Genomic DNA, 25971 nt, shown 5'->3' with positions numbered 1-25971 from the left:
GGAAATTACTGTAGTTTTGCATACTAAAATGTAATGACGAAAACGTTGGACAGCTTGAACAGCTGCCAATGCCAATTTCTCCACATGTGAATATTTTAGCTCAGTTGTATTTAAGGTGCAACTAAGGTAATATATCACATGTTCACTGTCGAATTCATCTTCCTGAACTAACACCATTCCAATGGTGGAATGCGAGGCGGCGAGATATAAGAAGTAGTTAGGAATGAATCGACGTAAAAAGTTTTCTTTCCCTTGCAAACTTTGGAGTTGGCGAAGACTCGAAGGAGGAGGCAATTTGACAATAGCTTCAACCTTCGAGGCTCCACATCAGTCTGAGGCTCCTCATCAGTCTGAGGCTCCTCCTCCTTAGGAACCAAAAGTTCCTCCTCTACATGCAACTTCAGCTCCCTCTCAAGGGAAACTCACATGGCCTTCTACTCATCGAACTTCAAATCTCTGCGTACCATTGTGCTCTGATTGTTGGCCGGATAAGTCGTTCTTGCGGACAAGACCGACCTCCCTAGTATCTAATGATATCTAGCGACAAGCAAACCAAACAAATTCTATATTTCTCTAAATATGCAATTGATAAATAAAGGCAAACAAGTGTTTTAGGCCTACCTCGGGTCCAGTGCAAGTTTGTGGAAGCCACACTCCGTTCATCCAAATGAGCTCCTTGTAAAGAATATGCAAACACAAACAAGCACACACATTAAATAGCACCTGAAATGCCAATATAACAAAGCATATTTATCATGATGATCAAGGAATTCATGAAACAAACCATATATGAAAACTTGTTGAGAAAAATGAATCTGATTGTATTAACTTTAATCAAAGAAGAACTTTACAACCTTGGTGCCTTGATGTTGTACAAGCTCCTCCCAGGGTCCAGCAAGAATCTCCTCTACTTTGACAAGTTTCACTCTCTTTCCAATGAAGCCAAAAGGTATGTAATCTCTCCTCTCAAGCTTTAACTAGGAAGTCTCAATTCCAACAGCATTTACCCTCAAAAATGTTCAACTTCTAACCTCCCTAGCAACCAGCCAAATGCCTTAATTTATAGTGCAATGGAGGGAAGTTACTAGGTCCACCTTCAAAGGGATAAAGCCCTCCTTCAAAGGGATAAGCTCCTCTCATCAAGGGATTAGCTCCTTTAGTTTTGGGGTGCATGAACCACCTAGGAGCGAACCATCCACGTCAAGGTTCCTTCTAGAATCATCCAGAATTAACCACAAGTGAGTTTTTAAGAATAAACTTGCGCCTTTTTTACTTTCACAGGGGTCCGCACCACTCCTTTAGAGACAGAGTGGGCAGGTCCGCAGGTAACATGACCATGGGGTGCGGGACCACAGGTAACAGTAAGAGAAAGTGCGGAACTAGAGCTTTATTGATTTTTAAAGACTTTCTTTCATTTTCAAAGCTTGACATGAAGAGCTGAGGTTTTAGACTTGCTAGGGAGGACAGTATGAATGATGATAAACCCATACTGACTACAAATAGTCATGGTGACAATATTTTGTGTAACACTGACTTCTAGGCAAGAACACCTGGTAGTTGTGGGGTGTATCAGTGTACCCCACAAGTATCCCAACTCAGCTGTTGACTCTAGCTTCTTCTGGGCATCTTTGGTCACATGGCAATAAACTGATGATCCAAAGATCCTAAATTGAATCACATCTGGTCTCTTCCCGGAAAAGGCCTCCACAGGTGTCTTCATCCCCAGTATACGATGCGGGCTTCTATTCTGCAAGTATACTATTGTATTGCATGCCTCAGCCCACAAATGAAGTGGTAGGCTTTATTCATGCAGCATCGTCCGAGCTGCTCCCACAATCGTTATGTTCTTCATTTCGGCCACCCCATTCTGCCATGGGTTATGGGGTTCCATCAACTCCTGTTTAATTCCTTCTGTTGCACAGAAGTCCTTAAACTGTTGGGAGACATACTCTCCACCACTGTTGCTTCGCAAGGCCCTTATTTTCTCTCCAAATTTTTCTCAACCAAGGCTTTGAACTCACAAAACCTTAAGAAGGTTTGATCCTTCTTCTGCATGAAGTAGCTCCAACATCTACGAGAAAAATCATCAATAAAAATAACATAGTACCTTTGTTTAGCGGTGGAGGCTGTTGAGAATGGTCCACACACATTTGTATGAACTCGCTCCAGGATTTCTCCAGCTCGACTGTCTCGATCCTGAAAGGAAGATTTTGCATACTTACCCAAGGTACAACCTTTGCATGTATCTACTTGCTCCAGTTTTCCCTTGGGAAGTCCGGTAGAAATCTGTTGCATGATCTTCAAGGCCCCATGGTGCAAGTGGCCCAATCTTCTATGCCATAGCTCGCCAATATCTTGGCTTTGCACCAACTCTGCTTTGGAACTCAATGCAACACAATCGTCTACCTCCAGCTTGTGGAGATTCTTTACTCGAATCCCAATCCTCTTGGTCTGTCTAGTGTCGATATGCCTCAGGAATTCCTTTCCTTTACTAAAGACTACATCATAGCCTTTGTCTTCCAACATAGCGATGGATACCAGGTTCTTCTTCAGACCAGGCAGATACTTTACATCAGTCAGGGTGAGAGGAGCTCCATGCTCCCTTTGAAACACAATCGTACCTTCACCTGAAACACGGTACTTTCCATCATCGCCCATCTCTATGCGCATCTAGAGGTCCTTCTCCACCAAGGTACTGAATAAACTCTTGTCGCCAGTCATGTGGAATGAGGCTCCACTGTCTAGGTACCAAACACAACCCACCATCGATGAAACCATGCATACGATGAGGGTGAAATCCGATTTGAACTGTGAGGCCAGTGCCTCACCATATGATCCTTTCGAGGATCCCTTCTTGGATTTATTCTGTGGACAATTCATAGCATAATGGCCCACCTCATGACAATGAAAGCATCGCACTTTCGATTTGTCAATCTTCTTCCCACCATGGGAAGAACTCGATTTGGAATGGGAAGCCTTCCCCTTCCCTTTCCTCACCTTACTCGCTAAGGCTAGATTTTCTTCATCATCTTGCTTTGATGAAGATCCATCTCTAGTGCTTCTCCTTATCTCCTCCTGCATCAGATACGACCAAAGTCATTCCCAATCTGACAGTTTATCTCTTCCATTTACTGAGTCTTAGTAGCTATGCCAGCTCTTAGGAAGACCGAGGAGAGCAAGACTCACCATGTCATCATCGGTTGTCGTGATCCCTACACTTCCAAGCTCATCCCTGCAGGTGGTGAGCTTGTTCAAATATGTAGAGATCGTGTCGCCCTTTTCACTCTTGATTTTCCGAAGCTTGTCTTTCAACGCCAACTTGCTCTGATCGCTGCTGTTTTGATATAGATCCTTCAATGTTTTCCACTCCTTCCCATGGAGACTCGAGACAATGTGGTCTCGAACTCCCTCCAGAAGAATCCTCCTCGCTCTAGCCACACATTTCTTCCATTCCGCCAATTCTTCGGCAATAGCAGCTGCTGGCTTGGGGACTTCTTGACCAATGAAGTCCTTCAAACTATTTTTCTCTAATACGACTTCCATGTGATCCTTCCAGGCTACATAATTTGAGCTGCCATCAAGGGCATACTCGAGTCTCAAATCGTTGAATGCCATTGGTGAAATTTGAGATGTGATAAGAATTCGATTTCTATAATCATGAACTTCAAACTTCGAACTTCTCCCTTCTTTGTATACTTTTCTCCGCTTTGATCACCTTTTCTCTGATACCATGTAGAAATTCCCACTGTAGATCACTTGATAATGCAATATACTAAAGCAAAATACTTGATCTACTTCTACAAATAAACCTGTGGAAGCTTAATCGATTTTGAGCAAGATCAAATAGAACACATATAATAGAGAATGAGAAATCAATCACACATGAACACAGAAGAATACTCCGGGGAAAGCCTTAGCTAAAAACCCCGCTATCTATATTATCATACAAGTGGAAATATATCCGGATTACACAAAGCTTTAGCTCACAAGCTCTCCAGCTCTCAGTACAATCCCTCAATGCTGCTCATAGACTGAATAGACACAACATATGCCTTCCCTCAGTCCTCCAAGCCTCCTATTTCCTTATGCAGTTTCTCTTGGGTCCTCTGGCTGCCACCTGTGTGAATTCACCTCTCACACAACTCACCAAACTCAGAAATAACTACGCAATCTCCAAGGAATGAATTCCTTCTGCATGCAAGAGATATCCTCAATGGAATATTCTCGCAATTGATAGTACATTGTCCCATCCTATGATCTCAACTGGGTCTCCGACTGAACTGACATGCATGAGTTATTTATGAGAGAATATTTAGTTATCTAAAGTACAGTAGTTACATGCATGCATGCATTAACTAACTGAACTCACAATCAGTTCCACAAACTGTTGGAACTAATCTAACTGGACTTAATTCAGTTAACTGAGCTAACTAATTACAACTCAAAGTACAACTCATCCTAATCTCCTTAATTAAGGGATAACTTCCTCAATCAAAGGGAAAACTATTGCATGTCTTCACATTGACTTCATGTTTGATTTTCTTCAACTAATTAACTCAAGATGAATTAATTAATTATTTTTCAAATAGCTGCTAAGATCAAATTCAAATTTTAATTCTCAATTTTAGTTCAAGGACTAACTAAAATTGGAATGTATCCCGAAATTCTATTTATAGCAATGCTATTTTTAGCACTTCTATATTTAGCATTTCTTGTTGCTATTTTCAATAGTCACCCTAGGAGAGAAATTTGGAGTTGATTGGATTTTTCTTTTCCTAAATTTTGTGAGTCATTTCATCTCTGCAACAAGTGGGATGATTTTTTCAAGAGGACGTAGTAGCAGAAATAGAGTTGCTTGGAGGAGGAAATTGTCGAGGAAATTTGCCTAAAGAATTTGCAGGAATTTCACTTGGAGGAGGACGAATTTCCTTGTGGAGTTTCAGAGCCTGAGACTGTTGCATTTGTGTGGGCTGAATTCTTCTTAGGGCCCACGTTGGGGTTTTTCTGGACCATTTTGTTGAGCATTTGTCAAGCAGCTTTGTGCCAGAAATAGTTGAAACCTCACTCTACTATTTCACAAGCTATTTTCTCAGTGATTTCTCAGTTATTTGGTGGAGGATTTTGGGTGGAGCAACTGTAGTTTTTCTGGTGGGATGCAGAGCTAAATAGTGGGTAAATTCACATAATTTTGGGTAATTATGGGAGGTTGGAATTAGCCCAAAATATTTTTGGGTTTTGTTGGCCTGAGGTTGGGAGCATTGTCCTAATTTTTTAAAATTTTTCGAGCAATATTCGGGCTTAAAATCCTCATTCTTACAACAGGGTGGATCGTTAGTTTAGCTGGGATTTTCACACTATTTTGGGCATTCCGAGTCAATTGGAATTAGATAAAAATATTTATGGGTTTTATTGGTTGGGGTGAGGAGCCTCTATCTATTTTTCCATAGTTTTGGGAGCATATTTGAGGCCTCAAATATCAGTTTTCATCCAACAGCAGTAACAGTGAATTTCTCGGCAGTGCATATAACCAAAGAGCCATTTCAGCATGGAGTTTTCTTCATTCTCACATGGGTTTTGTGTGCTTGCTTTAGCAAGCCCAAACACACACATTCCACTATATTGTGTATTCGGCTTCTCATTGGGTATTTAATAAAATGACTCGGCTCTATTATTTATGTTCAACAATGTTCTAAATTTGTTATTCTTGAAGAGATTTCAGATTGCATATTTATTTGTTTGTTGTAGCTAGTTCATGTTTTGATATTTCTAATTAAAATATCACAAATATTATTTTATTATTCTAACTAATCCAATAGCTTTAAAGTTATTTGTTATAAATGAATTACTCTATTTATTTTTGTTCCAAATCTATTTATATAGAATAGATTTAATGTTCATTTAAATGTAGGTAATTGGCCATTGAACACATATGAATTACACAGTGAAGTGAAGAGTGTGTATCTATCCTAATTATGAAATTTGAATTTATATGTGATATTAATTAAAAAAATTACTTTTCTTTCTCTTTTCCATATAATAAACATATAATTTCATAGCGAATAATGTATTGATATATAAACATATTTATATTCCATTACATTGAATGGTCATATTTATGGATTTATCCTTTACCTTTATGAATTTGGTAGCCATGCTTTGTATTATGTTTTAACAAAATAGGAACAAATAATAAGTGACATGTGATGTAATGATTATGCACAACAAAGAATCACGTTAATCAATTTCAAAAGCACATATAAGAAGATAAACACTGGACAAAAGATTCTATACTGACAACACCTTCTCAGCGCACAGCGTTGCTCTATCCCACCACAAAAATCGAATAGAATCTCACCAAAAAATCGACCAAATTGAACGGAAAATTTTCAAATTATTTTACTTATACAATCGAATTCCATCACAATGATCGTATAAATCAAAGACTGCGTAAGGTCGCAAGTAGTTCAGAAGTAGATCATTAATAATGGAATTATAATAGGAAATCAATAATAAGTGGGATAGCTATATTTTTGTTGGGTGTGAAGTCTGATTAGCTTTTGTATTCAAAGGTATCGTCGCATTGGACCCCAGTTCGTAATGGGGTGGCAACTCCGCCTGTAAAACATTCGTTGTACGGGGGTCCAGGGGGTGTCGCTGTGACCTTTGGGAGCCCCCCCTGGCAGGGGGTCGGGGGCAGCCCCTCCAAAGCTAAAAATAGATGTAAAATTGCCTTGTAAAATGTTGTAATTTCGTAGTCAATCTGGGTTATTCATTAGGCGGAAATCTAACGATAGAAGTTATTTTTAATTTACAGGTTTTTGCTCTAGAAGGCAACCCTTCGCTATATATGAGGGAATTGTATTGCGTCTATATAGATTTGTATTCTGAATGAATAAGAGAGAGGAGATTGAGAGCAAAGAGGGAATTACAGTGGATCTGTTGTAGGTTGTATCTCTTCAGTTTGTTGGATAATATAAAAGGAAATACTGGCTGTTTCTCCGTGGACGTAGCCCAAACTGGATGAACCATGTATATCTGTGTCTCTCTTGTTTTATGTGTTTTCTGTGTTTATATTTTTACAATATTTTATGTGTTCCATTGCTCTGTAATATATAATTTTCTAACAATTCCTACATAACAATATAGTATTTTTTTTACGTCTTTTTCTTTTAATTTTTTAGTTTTTTTCTTTTAGTCTTCTTTTTATTTATTGGTATGATACGATTAAGGCAGTGTTGGATTTGTGTTTTTGTTTATGGAGCACATTTTATTAATATGGTTGTGTGGAACAACAAGTGTAAGGAATTGGGATGTATGGAAAATAAAGTATGTGAAAAAAAAGTACGTGGGGGAGAAAGGGTGTGCGCGAGAATAAAAGGAAGCAAGAAATAAAAACTTTCTTTCTGCATATATATAGTTAGTTACTTCAATGGAAAAAAATGGCAAATTGGATTGTGTGTATGGTCTTGCAGTGTGTCAAAGTGCTTAAGCTCCCTAGAGTACTTAGAATTGCCACGGAAACGAAAACAAGTTTTTACGTCAGGATGTCGACCTTACAGCTTCCCATGTATGTGGCTCCACCAATGTGGAAAAAGTCGAAGCCGTGATTAAATCGTAAAGGGTCTAAAAATTGAAAAAGTCATTAAAGTCGAGAGGTTTCTGAAAAAGTCAGCAAAATTAAAAAATACAAAATTCTTTTTTTTTTACATCGTGACTTTTTCAATAAAATCCCGAAATTTTCAATAAAATCCCCACTTTTTCAAAAAAAAAAAATCATTAAATAAACTACCTCATTGACAATTTTTTGGAAAAATTCCCGATTTAATCTGGACTTTTTCAAGTGGGAAAAAAAGCCAAAAAGTCAACCTATTAAATTGGCTAGTCCAAAAAATCGGACTTTACCAATTTAATCGTGACTTTTTGGCTACTTTTTCCACACTAGGCTCCACAAATGACAATGATCCACAAACGTTCTCTCAGAGAGGCATTGCCTTATCCAGGCAACTCATAAAAAATGCTTCTGCAAATAACAGTGATGCGACTGGTTGCATTGATGGCTCCTTATATGGTCCAACTGCCTCCATTGATGGCTCTTTATATGCTCTCGCTTAGGGTTGCTCCACCCTTACTAATAGTAGTTGCCAAGGATGCCTAATAGAAGCTCAGTACCAATTACTCATATGTCTTCCAAATCATGAAGCTCGAGGTCTCCAGGTGGGTGGCTTTATGTACTAATCAACTTACTTGTTTTTCACTGATAACTTGACTTTCCGTATTTGCTATTTGATGTGAGGCTTGTGTATAAGTGATGAGCCCCAAATTTTGGTAACATTTTGGGCTCATTTGGCCTACTTACCTTGCTCAACCCTTCATTTTTTATCACTTATGCATCATTTCTTAGTATATTCATGTTATTTGTAGGAAGGAGGGCAGTCATTATGCCTATGTGGTTAATACATGTTTATTTCAGGTCTTTTTGACATTAAATGGAGCAAAACCACGCAGATGGAGGCAAGGAGACAGCCAAGGTGGCATTGCGGGTTTGTAGGAAGGTTGTCCACAGCCTTGAATGACCTTCCTCGTGATCTCCACCCCAACTCCGAGCCCCAACAGCTATCACCACCGAGCTAGAAGGCAGCCAACGGATTCTACAGGAACAACAGTTTACTTTTAGTTGGACAGCCAAGCCCCACTAATTTAGGAGGCCAGCTTGGCCCTCATAATGTATAAATATTGAGGCTGTAGCCTTCGATGGGGATTTTTGAACCTTTGTTGCAAATTCTGAAGCACGAGCTACAGCTCTGTTTTGCTCTTTGTGAGCCATTTTTGGCATGTTGTTAGACTTTTGACTATGATCTTTTAATAAAAGGCAGGCAGATTTGAGTTCAATTCTGAGTTCTTAGAGGAGCTATAGCTCTCAGGTTTGGGCCCAACCTGAGAGCAATAGGCCTCCTTCCTTTGTACTGTTACTTGTCTTTCCTCTTAGCATTTCATTTCTTTTCCTTTACATGCACTGGGAAAACACAGTTTGCTGATTCAAATTTCTTGATGTGATTAAGTAGGTTAGTTTTATGGATAAAGTGCTTTCAGTAGTTTAGATTAGAGTAGGAGGATTAGGATTCATCAGAGTTCCAAGAAAAGGTTGATTGTACACTCACTTCCACCTATGTTTAGAGATTGGGAGTGTAGACCGTGCCAACCACCAAAAATGCAGTTTTATATGTTCATGCAAGTTTTAACGTAATATTTCCATTGGTAGAAGTGTCCATGCATTTAGATCTTGAGCAATAACTCTTTGTTTCAGCACCATGCACGATTTCTCTCTAAAACTACGTTGCTGTTCTTTGGTTTTCAATAAAACAGTTAGAATAGGTTGATGAATTCTCGGTTTTGTGCAAGACAGAGGTGATTTGTTTCATTTACACTGCGCAGCACCACTCTATCATTTCCTTATCCTTCTCAACCGTGCCTAAGCCGTCTCCTTACCTCCCAGCTAGATCATTTGCCCACCAACTCTTCTGTTATCCACTTTGTTTTATCTTTTCAGCCTTCCATTGCCTCTACCCTTCTATCGACCAACCAGCTTTACACACCCCCTCTCCATCTCATCTCTCTGTCCATAAGCCATCACAAGCTCCCCTCTCATCCTACCTATCCACCCATACAGCTCATTCACTCCTCCATCACCCAAAACGCTGATTGCAGAACATCCTGTAGAAGTTAGCAGACTTCCTGTAGAAATCCCGAGCTTCCTGTAGGATCCCCTGCAGACATCCTGTAGAAGCTTGCAAACACGGTTGCCAGGCATCTGAACGTTGTGAACTTCTGTGGAATGATGTTAGGTATCCCCTGGAACCTCTCAGAGTCCTCCTGACCTTTTCCAAGCCTTCCTCCCCTTGAACTACCCCTGCACAGTCAAAGACCCAGTAAGAAGCACAGTCATAATAACTCCAACCACTTGAGCAAAAATACAAAAACATGTTCTCTTCAGATGAAAGTAGTTTAGACTCATGCATCTCATCTCACTAGAAGTAATGGCATCATTTTTAGAAGTTGCATTCCCACCATTTCATCGTAAGGATTAAGCTGGTCAGATTAGGGTTTACTAGGGTTTCCATGTTTTGTTGGCTTTCAGTTCATTTTTGCAAAGTAGGTTAATTTCCTTTGAGATAGCTTTCGTTCATCACTTAAAAAGCTTCTTCTGAGAACCTATAGAAGTTGGCTTGAGCCCTAGCGGACTTGTGCCAGCTGACCAAGTGACAGCTGCGACAAGAGCTAGTACTTGTGCATACAGCACCGTCGCTTCCAAGTTTGTTACGAACTACCGGGTTGATAAAATTAGAGAAGGAAGCTCCAGGAGTTGTAGCATTATTGCTACAATACTGGAGCCCACCATCTTTTTAGCGCCGTTGCCGGGGAAGCGTCAAAGTATTAGTAATTGTTGCTTTTCTTCTATTTTCCTACTTTCGCCTTCTGCCAAGTAGTTTATTTCATTTCCATTCTGCAAAAGTAGCATAGACATTTCCTGCTTTCATAGATTAACATTTCAATTCCGCAATTTCAATTTTGCAAGCATAGATTAGCATTTCAATTCTGCAAGCGTAGACTAGCATTTCCATTCCTGCAATTCCATTTGAGCAAAGTAGATTAGTTCTTTCCTGCTTTCATTTCAATTCTGCATTTTCATTTCAGCAAGATAGTTAGTTGTAGATCAATCTGTTTCAGTTTTTGCAGGTACCAAAGAAAAAAAACAAAAGCAATCAAAAAAGTCTTTCCATTTCATGCCTCGTAGGAATCGAGATAAAACAGGCAAATTCTTACCCAACACCCCCACCACATCACTGAGTCACCCTTCTCTCTTCTTTGGTGACAGCGATCCAGAAGAACCTATAGGTGAACCTCCTGAGATATACGAAGATCCTATAGCAGAAGAAGAATTAGAGACCATCCCATCTGAAGCTATGGCTGACAATAGAGGAGAAGATGAGAGAATAGAAGGTGCCTTCCCCATCCGAGAAACCAATGGAGACATGAAAATGAAGAACATTAGCCCCTCCACTTTACCTCACTTCCATGGACTGACTACTGAAGATCTTGATACCTTCCTGTTTGAGTTTGTTGTTCTTTATCGAACCTATGACTATACTGAAGATGAGCAGAAGCTGAAACTCTTCCCTTCAACTCTTAAGGATGCAGCATTACGCTGGTTCATGGGCTTACCTGGGAATAGTATCACCACTTGGGCTCAGATGCAGCAAGATTTCAATACCAAGTACCGGGACTACTGTAGGTCCAAGGAAACCAAGGGAGAAATCTTTCGGATGACCATGGGAAATGATGAGTCCTTAGAGGATTATGAGGAAAGGTTCCAACTTAGCTATAAACGGGCCAGGTGCACACTTGACCCTGAATCCCTCAAGTTGGTCCTGCTCCGAGGAGTCCCTGAAGACCTCTTAGATACCCTTCACATGTTAGCTGGAGGAGATATTTACCAACTGCCTTATGAGGACATCAAGACTGTGTTTAGGAACCACTCTAGGGCAGCCCGGAAACGAGGTAGAGGAAACCTCCTCTCAGCTGGTATTCCTTTCTCCAAACATGAGTTTGCAAATCAATTAGAGGATCTCAAAAGTGAGGTGAGACAGACCATTGCCATGCAACTTGATACATTCAGGATTCAGCAGAAGAAGGAAGAAGCTGAGAGGGCCTTGGCTATCTTCTGCCCTAGATGTACAAGGAGACACCCTAAGAACGAGTGCCCATTGCATTCGATTGAAGTGTGTTTCGTTTGTGAGGAGGACCACCCCACAAATCAATGTCCAACCTTACCTGGGCTTAAAGCCATGTACCAAGGGACAGAAGCCCCCACTGAACCTCTCTATTTCCTCAACCAAAGGAGGCCACAAGGACCTAGACCTTACCAGCAGGGGATGCAAGGGGCACCCCAAGCTTATTACAGCCCCAACCAATCTACTCCTATGCCTTCCTGGGGTCCCCCTGCTCATCCTTCCTGGTCTATGCCTCCTCCATGGTCTTATCCACCTCAGTACCCTACTCAGCCCACTACTCATTCATATCACTCACATGCCCAGCCACAGCCTCAGTGGAATGCACCTCAGTCGGGGTGGAGGCCCCAGTACAACACTCCTCCCGCCATTTTGCCTCCACCACCAGTTCAACCTCAACCATTACCTCCTGCTCCTCCAAGGCAACCTCAAATGCCTGCTCAACCGAACCCGAACCCCAACAATAGATAGGCCCAACAGGTATACACTGGGGAAACATCATGCCCTACCTATGCTGTGGAGATCCAGGAGATCAATCTTCGATCTGGAAAGACTCTTCCGGATCGCCAACCTCCTCCCCCAGAGGACGAGGAAGACAAACAGGAAAGTGAACCAAAGGCTATTCCACCCTTTCCTGAGAGACTAACAGCCACCACACAACCCAACCCAGAGGAGGATGAGCTTCTGGGAGAACTCAAGCAGTTGTGTGTGAAAATACCACTTCTTCAAGCCATCAAGGATGTGCCAATATACAACAAACTGGTTAAGGAAAAGTGTTTCAAACACCCAGGCAGGCGAAAGAGAGATGCTTCAACCATCAATGTCTTAGGACAACTGTCTGATCTTATGTTAGGACAAGTCATCTGCCCAAAGTATCTAGATCCTAGGAGTCCTGTAGTAGATGTCCACATCAATGGCACTAACATACCTCACACCTTGATTGATCTGGGGGCTGCCATTAATGTGATGACCAGGGATACCATGCTCAAACTCAACCTTCAGGGTTCCTTGAGGAAGACCTCGACAGTCCTGCAACTAGCAGATCGCTCCACCGTGACTCCCGAAGGGATTGTGGAGGATGTCTTGGTCTCTGTCGACTCTTGGGAATACCCTGTAGATTTCTTGGTTCTGCAACCAAAGGCAAAGCTTACTGGATATCCTCTTATTTTGGGAAGGCCTTGGTTAGCCACTGCAGATGCTTACATAAGTTGCCGTGCAGGAAACATGACCATCAAAAATGGTCCTATGTCCAAGCAGCTAGTCCTATACCCTCCTGCCCAACCCTCCTTAGAGCATGACTTACCACTTTGGTTGGAGGAAGGAGAAGAGGATGAGGTGTACTCAGCACCTTTGTGCACCCTAGACACCACTAGAAGAGACCCCCCAACCGAGGATGACTTGATTGAGACCTTGATCCAGAATCCATCTCCCAGTGCACTATCCTTAGAGAAATTGGTGGAGGATGCCCAAGCCAGCACCTTAGTGGACCTTTGTGCAACCGACCCTGTCACTCCCAGAGTCAAGAATGTGGAGTTCGGTCCTGAGAGAACGTTAAAGATCAGCTCCTCCCTATCTCCTTCCCAGGAAAAGGAGCTGTGTAGCCTGTTGGCCAGTTATCTAGATGCTTTTGCTTGGAGCTATAAGGAGATGAAAGGAGTCCATCCTTCGGTCTGTACCCATCACATATACATCAAAGAGGATTGTAAACCGGTTAGGCAACCCCAGAGGAGAATGAATCCAGCCCTTAAAGACATTGTCAAGGAAGAATTGCAAAAACTATTGGATGCCGGATTCATTTACCCCATCTCAGATAGTGAATGGGTGTCCCCTCTGGTGTTGGTTCTCAAGAAAAATGGAAAGTGGAGAATCTGTGTGGACTACCGAGAACTGAACAAAGCTACCAAGAAGGACCATTTCCCTCTACCTTTCATAGATCAAGTGTTGGATGGACTGGCAGGAAAGAAGTTCTTCTCTTTCCTAGATGGGTTTAGCGGGTACAACCAAATCCAAATCAGCCCAGAAGACCAAGATAAGACCACCTTCACTTGTCCTTGGGGTACCTTTGCCTACCGAGTTCTTCCCTTTGGGCTATGCAATGCTCCTGCTACCTTCCAGAGAGCTGTCTTGAGCATCTTCTCGGAGCTGGTCCATGATGCGGTGGAAATCTATATGGATGACTTCACTCCTTATGGGTCCAACTTCCAGGAAGCATTGTCCAATCTGGGAAAAGTCCTAACCAAATGCATTGAGATGAACCTGTCCCTTAGTCCTGAAAAATGTGAATTCTTGATGACTGAAGGGACTGTGCTAGGCCATACCATTTCTTGCCAAGGGTTACAAGTGGATCCTAACAAAATTGCTCTCATCAAGAGGGTTCCACCTCCCCAAAAGGTAAGGGATGTTCGGAGTTTCTTAGGATTAGCAGGGTATTACAGGAGATTCATTAAAGACTTCAGCAAGCTAGCCTCGCCATTGTTTGGCCTGTTGGCAAAAGATGTGGAGTTTAAATGGACTGACGATTGTCAGAGGGCTTTGAATGAATTAAAGGACAAGTTGGTGTCGGCCCCAATCTTGAGAGGTCCAACCTGGGCCCTACCTTTCCACATCCACACTGATGCCTCGAACAAAGCCATAGGGGCAGCTTTGGGACAAGTTGAACAAAAACTTCCATATGCCATTTACTTTGTTAGCAAAAACTTATCCAAAGCTGAACTGAATTACACTGTAACCGAGAAAGAATTCTTGGCTGTGGTCCATGCACTGAACAAGTTCCGACATTATATCACTGGCTATCAAACCTTTGTACATACGGATCATGCTGCAATTAGATATTTAATGAATAAACCAGATGTGAATGCTCGTATTATTAGATGGTTACTTTTGTTGCAGCAGTTTGATTTGACCATTGTTGACAAACTAGGTAAAGAAAATGTTGTTGCTGATTTTTTATCTAGATTGGATTTGTCTGCAGATGAGGATGGAACAGTGGATGACCAGATGCCTGATGAACATCTATTTGTTATCTCAGTACTCTCTCCATGGTTTGCTGATATAGCAAACTACCTTATTTCAGCACAGTTCCCTCCGCACCTATCTTCAAGAGAGAAGAGCAGAATCATCAGAAAAAGTGCCTCATTTACTTGGATCGGGGGCAACCTGTTCAAGCTTGGCCCTGATCAGGTCTTAAGGCGTTGTGTAAGGGAGGAGGAAGTCTTTGATATCCTCCTCACCTGTCATGATGGGCCTTGTGGAGGACATTTTGCAGCAAAGAGGACTGCCTTCAAAATCCTGCAGGCAGACTACTATTGGCCCACACTTCATCAAGATGTCAGAAGGTATATCAGCCAATGTGACTGATGCCAAAGAATGGGGAAACCGACTCAAAGGGATGAGATGCCTCTCCAACCTCAAGTGACTCTTGAGCCATTTGAGAAGTGGGGTATGGACTTTGTGGGTCCAATCAACCCTCCTTCGAGGCAAAGGTCTTACATCATTGTGTGCACCGACTACCTGACAAAGTGGGCAGAGACTAAAGCAATCAAAGCAGCAACAGAAGAAAACGTGGCTGAGTTCTTAAGAGAGAACATCTTCTACAAATTTGGCTACCCAAGAGAGCTGGTCACCGATCAAGGAAGCCAGTTCACATCCAACTTAATTGAAGACCTACTAGCTCATCACAAAATCAAGCATAGGACTTCCACCCCCTATCATCCTCAGGCAAATGGGCAAGTGGAAGTCACCAACAGAGCATTGGAAGGGATTTTGACTAAGGTGGTGAGCAGCAGTAGGAAAGATTGGGCAGATCACCTGGTTGAGGCCACATGGGCTTACAACACCACCTGGAAGACCACCACCGGCTTCACACCTTATGAGCTGGTCTATGGGAAGAAAGCTTTGTTGTCCATTGAATTTGAATACAACACTCTGAGGATGGCAGCTCAGCTGGACCTAGATCTCAGCCATGCACAACAAGAAAGGTTATTGCAGTTGAATGGACTGGACGAGCACCGGATGCAGGCCCTCCTTCACTCAGAAGTGGTTCAACTTCAGAGAAAGGTGTGGCATGACCAACACCTCAATGACAAGCAATTCCAGCCAGGAGATTGGGCACTGTTGTATGACTCCAGGCACAAAGATTTCAAGGGGAAGCTGAGAACCAGATGGCTGGGACCATATGCAGTGGAAAAATGTCATGACAATGGATCTGTTCTTATTCGGACCATTGATGAGGAGTCCATCCCCATGCTTGTCAATGGGCATCGACTGAAGATCTACAGGAAACCTCTCTCAAGACAAGAGTTCATCAAAACTATGGAGAAATCAGTGTTGGTCATAGAGAAGGGTTCCGCCTCTGCTTTGGGCATACCCTGAAAGATCTAAAAAAAAAATAAAAAAAAAATAATAAAGATCCTTGGGGGAAAACCTTTCTAAGGCTCCCAAGGCAGGTGGTAGGGGTGAAAACCTCATTGAGGCGCCCCTATTGTCGTTCAAAAAAAAAAAAAAAAGAGATTTGAAAAAAGATCCTTGAGTGAAAACCTCTCTGAGGCGCTTAAGGCAGATGGCAAGGGTGAAAACCTCATTGAGGCGCCCCTGCTATCTTTCAAAAAAAAAAAAAAAAAAAAAAAAAAAAAAACAATAAGCAAAAGAAGACAGGGACAACAAGTTTATAATGTGGAAGTGCATGCAGGTTGCAGGTGTTCTATGAAGGAGAGGAGGTCTCTCAACTCAAAGTCAAGGATCCTTATCATGCTACCAGGGGACCTCACCAGCACCTCCTCCAAGAATACTCATCTTCTCCAAGGTATGGGCACGATTTCATCACAGCTTAAGTCTTCTACAGGAAGGTGCAAACTTTCTACAGGAAGTTCTGTATTTCTACAGGAAACTTCCTGTAGAAGTTCGGGACGGCCCAGAATTCATTGTATGAGGAGATCTAACGACCAAGGATCGGTTTGGATGCATGCAAGCTACTATTTTCACCCTTACACACTGCTGTCACCTCTTTCTACTACCCCTGTCGACATGCAATGAAGATACCTGCACCATCAAAGCAGATCATTGAGTATCAAAAGAAAGCAATTTTTGAAAATGAAAAAAACGCTGAGATGTCATACCATATCCATCCCAGCCATCCATGAGCTCTGTGAGCGTGATCGTGAGGCCACTGCCTTCGTCGTGCAGCATGCACCCGAGGAGGAAAAACTGCTACAGGACATCCTGCAGGAGTCCCGTAATAGTTAAGCCCGCTAGAGTGTACACCATTCAAAGCGCTTGCCACATGCAATGAAAACGCAGGCACATGCAGCCACATCATAAGATTCATCGTCGGCGGCCTGTGAATATGAACCTCCGAACCTGTGCAATCAAGCAGCAGCAAACAAATCGAGCCATCGTCGTCCAAGAGCCTGAGAAATCGTGTCGCGGCCGCACAGGTAAGTGCCTCGACCCTTTCTTCCGTCGAATTGCATGAATTTTACTTTGAAAATGTTTGCGAAGTGTAAAGTGAATGGGTTGAGCGGTCGTATGGCCATTCGACTGGCCACGTCGACTAGTCAGTGGTCTAGTCGGATGTTTGAGCGGTGGTCGTGGCAAAAAGGAACGGGCAGTGCACACGTGAGAGCCATCCAGTCGGGAAAAACGAATTTTAACAGAAGTGACGGCGGCGGATCTGCGGGGAATGATGCGGCAGGGAGGGAACTCGCAGACGAATGATGGAGTGACGTCGTCCAATGGTCCGGCAGGGACAGCTCACCCCCGCGCCACGGATTCCGCTGAATTCAAATCTAATCGGCTAGATTGCCACCCCACGCATTTATCATTCACCGTTTGAAACTCGAGTGATCATCCGGATCCCTCTGCAGCTCGACACTCCAAGTCTTTGGCCGTTCGAACGCCTGTTAAGCAGCACAGAGAGCACAGACCCACTGCAGTATCCTCCGAAATTCGCGCACTGCTTCTACAGGAAAGTTGTTTCTACAGGAAATTGGGTCCTCACGTCAAAAGGTGGCGGATTCAAAAGGTAAGCCTGAACTCTCCATGCAATTGGTTTTGAGGGTGGCAGAATCGACGTCTACAGTCTGGTCGTAGAAAATTTTTGCAAATATTGTCTGCCGTTGCATGAATTGTCGTCCTACAGGATGTCAGTATAATTAAGCTGTGTTAAGGTCCTCGGGGGATAAGCTTCGTGAATTGTATGCGTGACAGAGGCGTAATTCTACGCTTTGTCCCAGTAGGCCAATTTTCTTCCGCATTCGCTACCTCCAGCTAACGCAGCAGTTTTTCACCATGCCGGATGGGTTCATCAGAAGGGAACCAACCGACTCCACAAAGCTAAGAGAAAATCCTGAGGTGGTGGAGCTCTTCACGCGAGCGCAATGGATATCATTCTGTGACAAATTGCAGGGCTATGACGACGAGGTGGCAGAAGAGTTTTTGCAAGCTCTGAGGCCGAAATCCAAAACATTGGCCACCGTTAACTTCAGGGGTTTGAGTCTCAGACTCACCCCACAATTCATCAGCCGAGTTACTGAGCTTCCAATGGGATTACCATGGGATAAAGAAGAAATAAAATTGGGCCAACAGGCTAAGAAAGAATTCTTTCCACCAGAGGAGGAATTCTCAGAAGATAAAAATGGGGTTCGTAGAACTAGTTTACTGCCACCGTGGAATGAAGTTAGCCTGCAGATTATGAAGTACATCACCTGCGAAGGCCGTTTTAGCATTGTATATGGGTACCATTTTCGGTTACTCACGGAATTAAGGCACCAGATGGACCTACCTGTAGAAAACAAACTCAGTCTCCCCTACTTTCTACTACAGTCTCTGATTGAGTGTGCCACCAAGTTGAAAGAAGGCACACCAGACCAGGTAGCCCACCATGGACTCATCAAACTCCTCGTGGAGGATGCGCTCCACACATACAAGGTTCCTCTCTCATGGGAAGCCTTCAGAAATTTGACCAAGGATGGTGATATAAAGATGCTGACCGAAGAGCTCGGTTCATCTAGCAGTGAGGAGAAGGAGTCCGTGCCCGCAGGGAAGAAAGACAAAGGCCAGAAGACCACGACCACGGAGCAGAAGAAAAAGCAAGAGAAGAAACAAGAGAAAAAGGGTGCCACACCCATGTTGACAGCCAGAGAGAAAAGATTGCAAAGCAGAGTGGACAAGGCTGAGAAGGTCCACATCAGCAAAAGTGCCTCGACAGCAACCGCAACCAAGTCAAAAAGTAAAACTCATGCAGCAAAACAAACCAAAGCGGTGACACCTGTTTCTACAGGAAAACCGAAACCGGATTCTACAGGAAGCCCGAAATCAGCTGAAAAGGGCCTTCTACAGGAAGCCCGAAATTAACTAAAACAGGGTCTTCTACAGGAAGCCCTGAAAAAGCGAAACCCAAGGAGAAGAAAGCTGACATTCTTGCAAGGGAGGCAGCAGCTGTGCTGGCCGCCCTCAGCACACCTCCTAAGCCCAAGGAGAAGAGAAAGAGGGAGACCCCTCTATATTTTAAAGCTAGAAGAAGTGTGAGAATAAAGACGGGCAAGCCACAGCCTCCGTCCAGCAGCCCAATCATTATCGAAGATGCCCCTACTTCGTCCAAGGAGAGGTCCCCTTCGAGGATATCAGTCACCTATGAGAGGGGGAGCCCGAAGAAAACTACTTGGAAAGAAAGGTTAGACCAATTGACTACAAAAGCTCGGCTATAGGATGCTGAGGATGCTCTACAGGAAGCCTTAGCCAGGCTTAAAGAAACTGAGAGAATGGAAGGAGAAGCACCCTCATCACCACCGAGGGAGGGCGAAGTAGAGCCACCAAAAGAAGTGGGGAAAGAGCAGATACCAGAGCCCAGCCCTCAGCCAAGTCTGAGTTCATATTACAACTTTTTAGAGGCTGGCAAAATTATACCTCAGAAATTTACTGTGCCACTGTTTTTTGCATTGGAGGAAGAAAGAGTTCGTACACACACGTGGATGAAAATAGCCAAGTCAAAGGGTGTGGCGGACATAGGTCCCTTGCAGGAGCAGCTCAAGGAGGCCAGAAGTGAATTGGCCATGGCTAAACACGTGGCAAATTGCCAACAAGTGTTCCTACAGGAAGAAAACGAAAAGCTTAGATTGCAGCTACAGGAGCTGAGGACAGGAACAGGTACACCCTCCAATGACACCACAGCAGAACAGCAAGGCAAAAAGGAACTGCACACCGGTCTTGGGGAGCCAACCACACATCTACAGGAAGCAGAACAGCAAGCACAAATTGAGGTGCAAGCTCTCAGACAACAGCTGCAGCAGAAAGAGGCACAATTGGCCTGCATGGCCAGTTGGGCCATGGATGCTATACAATGCAGGCAGCCGGCCAAATCCTATGGCCTGTACTTGAAAGACCAATGGCTGCAATTTCAAATCAATACCTTGGCGCAAAGAGGTATCTCTCAGCTCCAAGACCCGCAGCAATTCACTGAAGTATGCAGCACCAGCTCATCAGAGGATAAGGCCAAATTAGCGGAGTTCTACCTCCATAATTTGGCCCTGCCTAATGTAGTTTCATGGGATCCCAATACGGCCTTGGGAGATATGCAATTAATGGCATTTGCCTCATGGCTGAACCATGAGGACAAAAGAGCAGCAGAAGCCAAAGCGGTCATGAACCGGGAGCTGAATGAGCCATTGCTCATCAGACCAGAACCAGGGGATCCAGTTGCACTAATCTCAGCACACCAACATTTGTCCACTGACCCTCAAGCTTCATTGAGATATATGGATCAACAGGCCCAAGCCATAGCTCATTTTGAGGACATGGAGAGACTGTTAGGAGACAACGCTGTCCAAGCATGCACCCGCAGATGGAATACATTGGCCCACAGTCTGAAAATCCGAGAGTACCATACCCCAACTCGGATGAGGGAAGCTCTGGTATGGGTGGCCCTCTATAAGAAATCCATGCAAAACCTCCAGGCCAGCTGGATTGGCCTTAAGCTAAGCCCACCACTGCTGCTAGGATTGATGGAAGGCAGCACAGAGAAAGATGTTAATGAACAGTGGGAAGAGGTGAATAGAAGGGCTGGGTTTCATATCAGCAAGGAGGACACTACTACAAAGGCTTGGGATGTAAGGGTGGCAATAAAGGCAATGAAGGATGAAGAGTTGGACTAGTTGCTCAAGGATGAGCAAATATTTTAGCTGGGGGGTGATGATGAGCCCCAAATTTTGGTAACATTTTGGGCTCATTTGGCCTACTTACCTTGCTCAACCCTTCATTTTTTATCACTTATGCATCATTTCTTAGTATATTCATGTTATTTGTAGGAAGGAGGGCAGTCATTATGCCTATGTGGCTAATACATGTTTATTTCAGGTCTTTTTGACATTAAATGGAGCAAAACCACGCAGATGGAGGCAAGGAGACAGCCAAGGTGGAATTGCGGGTTTGTAGGAAGGTTTTCCACAGCCTTGAATGACCTTCCTCGTGATCTCCACCCCAACTCCGAGCCCCAACAACTATCACCACCGAGCTAGAAGGCAGCCAACGGATTCTACAGGAACAACAGTTTACTTTTAGTTGGACAGCCAAGCCCCACTAATTTAGGAGGCCAGCTTGGCCCTAATAATGTATAAATATTGAGGCTGTAGCCTTTGATGGGGATTTTTGAACCTTTGTTGCAAATTCTGAAGTACGAGCTACAGCTCTGTTTTGCTCTTTGTGAGCCATTTTTGGCATGTTGTTAGACTTTTGACTATGATCTTTTAATAAAAGGCAGGTAGATTTGAGTTCAATTCTGAGTTCTTAGAGGAGCTATAGCTCTCAGGTTTGGGCCCAACCTGAGAGCAATAGGCCTCCTTCCTTTGTACTGTTACTTGTCTTTCCTCTCAGCATTTCATTTCTTTTCCTTTACATGCACTGGGAAAACACAGTTTGCTGATTCGAATTTCTTGATGTGATTAAGTAGGTTAGTTTTATGGATAAAGTGCTTTCAGTAGTTTAGATTAGAGTAGGAGGATTAGAATTCATCAGAGTTCCAAGAAAAGGTTGATTGTACACTCACTTCCACCTCTGTTTAGAGATTGGGAGTGTAGACCGTGCCAACCACCAAAAACGCAGTTTTATATGTTCATGCAAGTTTTAACGTAATATTTCCATTGGTAGAAGTGTCCATGCATTTAGATCTTGAGCAATAACTCTTTGTTTCAGCACCATGCACGATTTCTCTCTAAAACTACATTGTTGTTCTTTGGTTTTCAATAAAACAGTTAGAATAGGTTGATGAATTCTCGGTTTTGTGCAAGACAGAGGTGATTTGTTTCATTTACACTGCGCAGCACCACTCTATCATTTCCTTATCCTTCTCAGCCGTGCCTAAGCCATCTCCTTACCTCCCAGCTAGATCATTTGCCCACCAACTCTTCTGTTATCCACGTTGTTTTATCTTTTCGGCCTTCCATTGCCTCTACCCTTCTATCGACCAACCAGCTTTACACACCCCCTCTCCATCTCATCTCTCTGTCCATAAGCCATCACAAGCTCCCCTCTCATCCTACCTATCCACCCATACAACTCATTCACTCCTCCATCACCCAAAACTCCGATTGCAGAACATCCTGTAGAAGTTAGCAGACTTCCTGTAGAAATCCCGAGCTTCCTGTAGGATCCCCTGCAGACATCCTGTAGAAGCTTGCAAACACGGTTGCCAGGCATCTGAACGTTGTGAACTTCTGTGGAATGATGTTAGGGATCCCCTGGAACCTCTCAGAGTCCTCCTGACCTTTTCCAAGCCTTCCTCCCCTTGAACTACCCCTGCACAGTCAAAGACCTAGTAAGAAGCACAGTCATAATAACTCCAACCACTTGAGCAAAAATACAAAAACATGTTCTCTTCAGATGAAATTAGTTTAGACTCATGCATCTCATCTCACTAGAAGTAATGGCATCATTTTTAGAAGTTGCATTCCCACCATTGCATCGTAAGGATTAAGCTGGTCAGATTAGGGTTTACTAGGGTTTCCATGTTTTGTTGGCTTTCAGTTCATTTTTGCAAAGTAGGTTAATTTCCTTTGAGATAGCTTTCGTTCATCACTTAAAAAGCTTCTTCTGAGAACCTATAGAAGTTGGCTTGAGCCCTAGCGGACTTGTGCCAGCTGACCAAGTGACAGCTGCGACAAGAGCTAGTACTTGTGCATACAGCACCGTCGCTTCCAAGTTTGTTACGAACTACCGGGTTGATAAAATTAGAGAAGGAAGCTCCAGGAGTTGTAGCATTATTGCTACAATACTGGAGCCCACCAATAAGTTAATAGGGTTCTGTTGTCGAAGGGGTCGGGCCATGAAGGACAGTGGTTTGGTGCCAGAGTTTCCTCATCACCTAAATTACAAAGATGGAAAACTACATATGATAGTGACATACTGGAAACTTGGCCATAGTCTGTTAACTCTCAGAAATTTTCTCTTGGATGTAGGTGAGAAGTTTCTAAGGTAATCTTTTCAATCCAACTTATAGATTGAAGGCTAGCCCCTTCAATCCAGAGAGGGATCTCTCTGACCTTTACACTGTGGCTAGATCTTTAGATAGGTTGTGTTGATGTAGGGTTTGGTTGGGCCTGAAATCAATAGCTCATTGGGTGATGGAGTCAAATAGCTAGGGTTTAGATAGGTTTACCAAGATAATTGGTTGTCTGATTAGGATTGATAAAGGCAAGGTGGATAACACATCCTAGACCTTTTCCATTTTTTATATATGGATGAAGAAAAAGAAGAGCAGTCCACTACTATAGGGCATACACAGTGAATCATATGTTAGCTTTAGAGGATCAAGATGGGAACTTTTGAAAACTTAACTAAGAACTTCAAAACAAAGATGAATTCTGAATTCATTTATCTTTTCTAAACATTCAAAAGGAATAGATTTATGAGATTATTAAAGGAGAAATTGAAAAACACATAGAACATACATACTAAAACCAACTATCTCATGAGTCTTTATATCACTAGTCAAAATCTATTGATCATGGAAAATGAAATAATTAAAACATTTGAAAACACATAGGCGGTGATTATATTTTCAGAAAAACCAACCCTTTCTTCATATTCTTGGTGAAATATATAGAAAATACAATAGAGATAAGCTCCTTGAAGTATGGTAGCAATAATTACAAAATATGTACACAACCTTGAGAGTTTAATTAACAAAAATCACAAAAGCCCTATCATCTTAGCTACTTGGATCCTTAATTTGGTACACAATTCTTGGTCAAAACAGAGTATAAGGTTGTTATATGCTCCTCCTACTAGTATCTTAGAAAAAAATGAGGTCTCTGCTACAAGATAGAATATAAAACGGTATGCTTCTTTACAGGCTTAATCTCTAAAGCTAAACTCACGTTCCCTCCTTGTAGGCAACTGATGCATGAACCTAGAAATGATGCCAAAACTGTGTAACCATCTGCCTTCTTCACTACTTGCTTTCCTCACATTGACTTGTACCCCTTTAGCCACAAAAATATCTAATATCTTACCACAATATAGTCAAAATAATTAGTGCTTGATGATTAACCAAAAGTAAACCAAAATGTTAAATATCCATTACGTTTTGGTGGAGCAAAATTAGGGTTTACTGTTACAAAATTAGGGTTTATGCTATACTCTACCCCTAAAGTCAATTTATCACTTTCCTATGCTTTCTACAACTTGAGCAAGGATATCCACCTTATCTTGACTCCTTGTCATGCTTCTAGTAAATTTTTGTGGACCTTTATCAGCTTTTAGGGTTTTTCCTTTGTTCTTCTCAACAGACTTTGTTTTCCTCTGTCTTTTTCGACTCTTTGAAGTCTACTCTATTTTTTCTTCTTCATCAAGGATGATAATTGTTTCTTTGAACTTAGATTCATTCTAACTTTAAAATTCAACCTCAATTTGTTAGTAGGACGAGTGATCAGGTGCTCAAAATTAGGCTCAAAAATCAAAGTATCAGAATCTTGTTGAACTTAGCTTCAGATCGAAGAGCTTTTCATTATAATTCTAACGGTGTGAATGACACTCAAATCCAAATTCGTATGTAGAAGTTAGAGAAAGTCAAAGTTCAAGTTTGACTTGCTCATATGGCAGGATTGGGTGACGTAACAGGTTCCATTGGCGAATCAGGAGGTGCCAAGTGGCAAGCCTCCATTGGCCCCTGTATTTTGCAAATCTCACATCGGCGAAGGGAGGTGTTACAGAATCACCCCCGACAATATCAGGGTTGCGATGTGATAATCACATATCGCACATTACAACAGGGAAGCGAGTCGGCATTACAGAATCGACCCCCGGTAGGTTTGGGTTGTGATGCGATATCGCAATCGCAAATCGCAACACGGTGCAAAGTCCCGCATATACAAGACCCCGGTACTCCGCCGATTGAGATTGTGATGGGATCCCCGGAGGCGATATGTTATACACTATATTTCATAGCCTGGCGGATCCGTGATGTCGCAGTTGTATGGACTTTGATATGCGCCGAGGGAAAGCATCAATTCCAATTTTTGATGAAGCTCCAGACAAGATATTTTATGGACTAGATTTGATAATCCCGGCGAGTCTGCAATTGCATGGGTTTTGGTATCTGCTGATGGAAAGCACCAATTGCGATTTGTGATGGGGTTCCCAGATGCGATAAGGTTATAGGCTGCAGTTAATGTCCCTTCGGGTCCACCGTATCGCAATCGCACATCACTCGCCTTGTTCACAAACCATAAGCCTGCAAAACTCTTACCAATTGTGATTTGCGATAAGACAATCGATGTTGGCAGATTATGGCCCACCACGCGGCGAAATTTTCGCCCAATTAGCAGATTTTTGAAGCTTATTTGTAGGATCATGTCGGTTTTGGAGCAATTTGTGGAACGAATAGTGGGAAAACAAGGGAAAGTCATAACTTCTTCATTTTTCCAACAAATTGTATGCAAAAAGAGGCTAGAGGGCCATTTGTGAACATTCTGAACTGATTGGAGAAAGTTTCAAAAGCATTTGAGCATTGTAAACACATATTTTTACACTTTTGAGAATAGTAGACAAGCCCAAGTAATTGGAAGTTGGACCTAGGAGACGTATCCCAGGAGGGGTGAACTCCCTTATCATGTGCTTGTTGTAATGTGTATTTTGATGATGTTCTGTACATGTTTATGTTGTTGTTTAATTTTTTATTTATGTTAAATTGTTCATA

The sequence above is a fragment of the Pinus tabuliformis genome, chromosome 7 (genome assembly GCF_031772625.1).
Source record: "Pinus tabuliformis cultivar Carrire ecotype Pingquan chromosome 7, CPIR1, whole genome shotgun sequence".
Lineage (NCBI taxonomy): Eukaryota > Viridiplantae > Streptophyta > Pinopsida > Pinales > Pinaceae > Pinus > Pinus tabuliformis.
Note: the sequence above shows the minus strand (reverse complement) of the source record.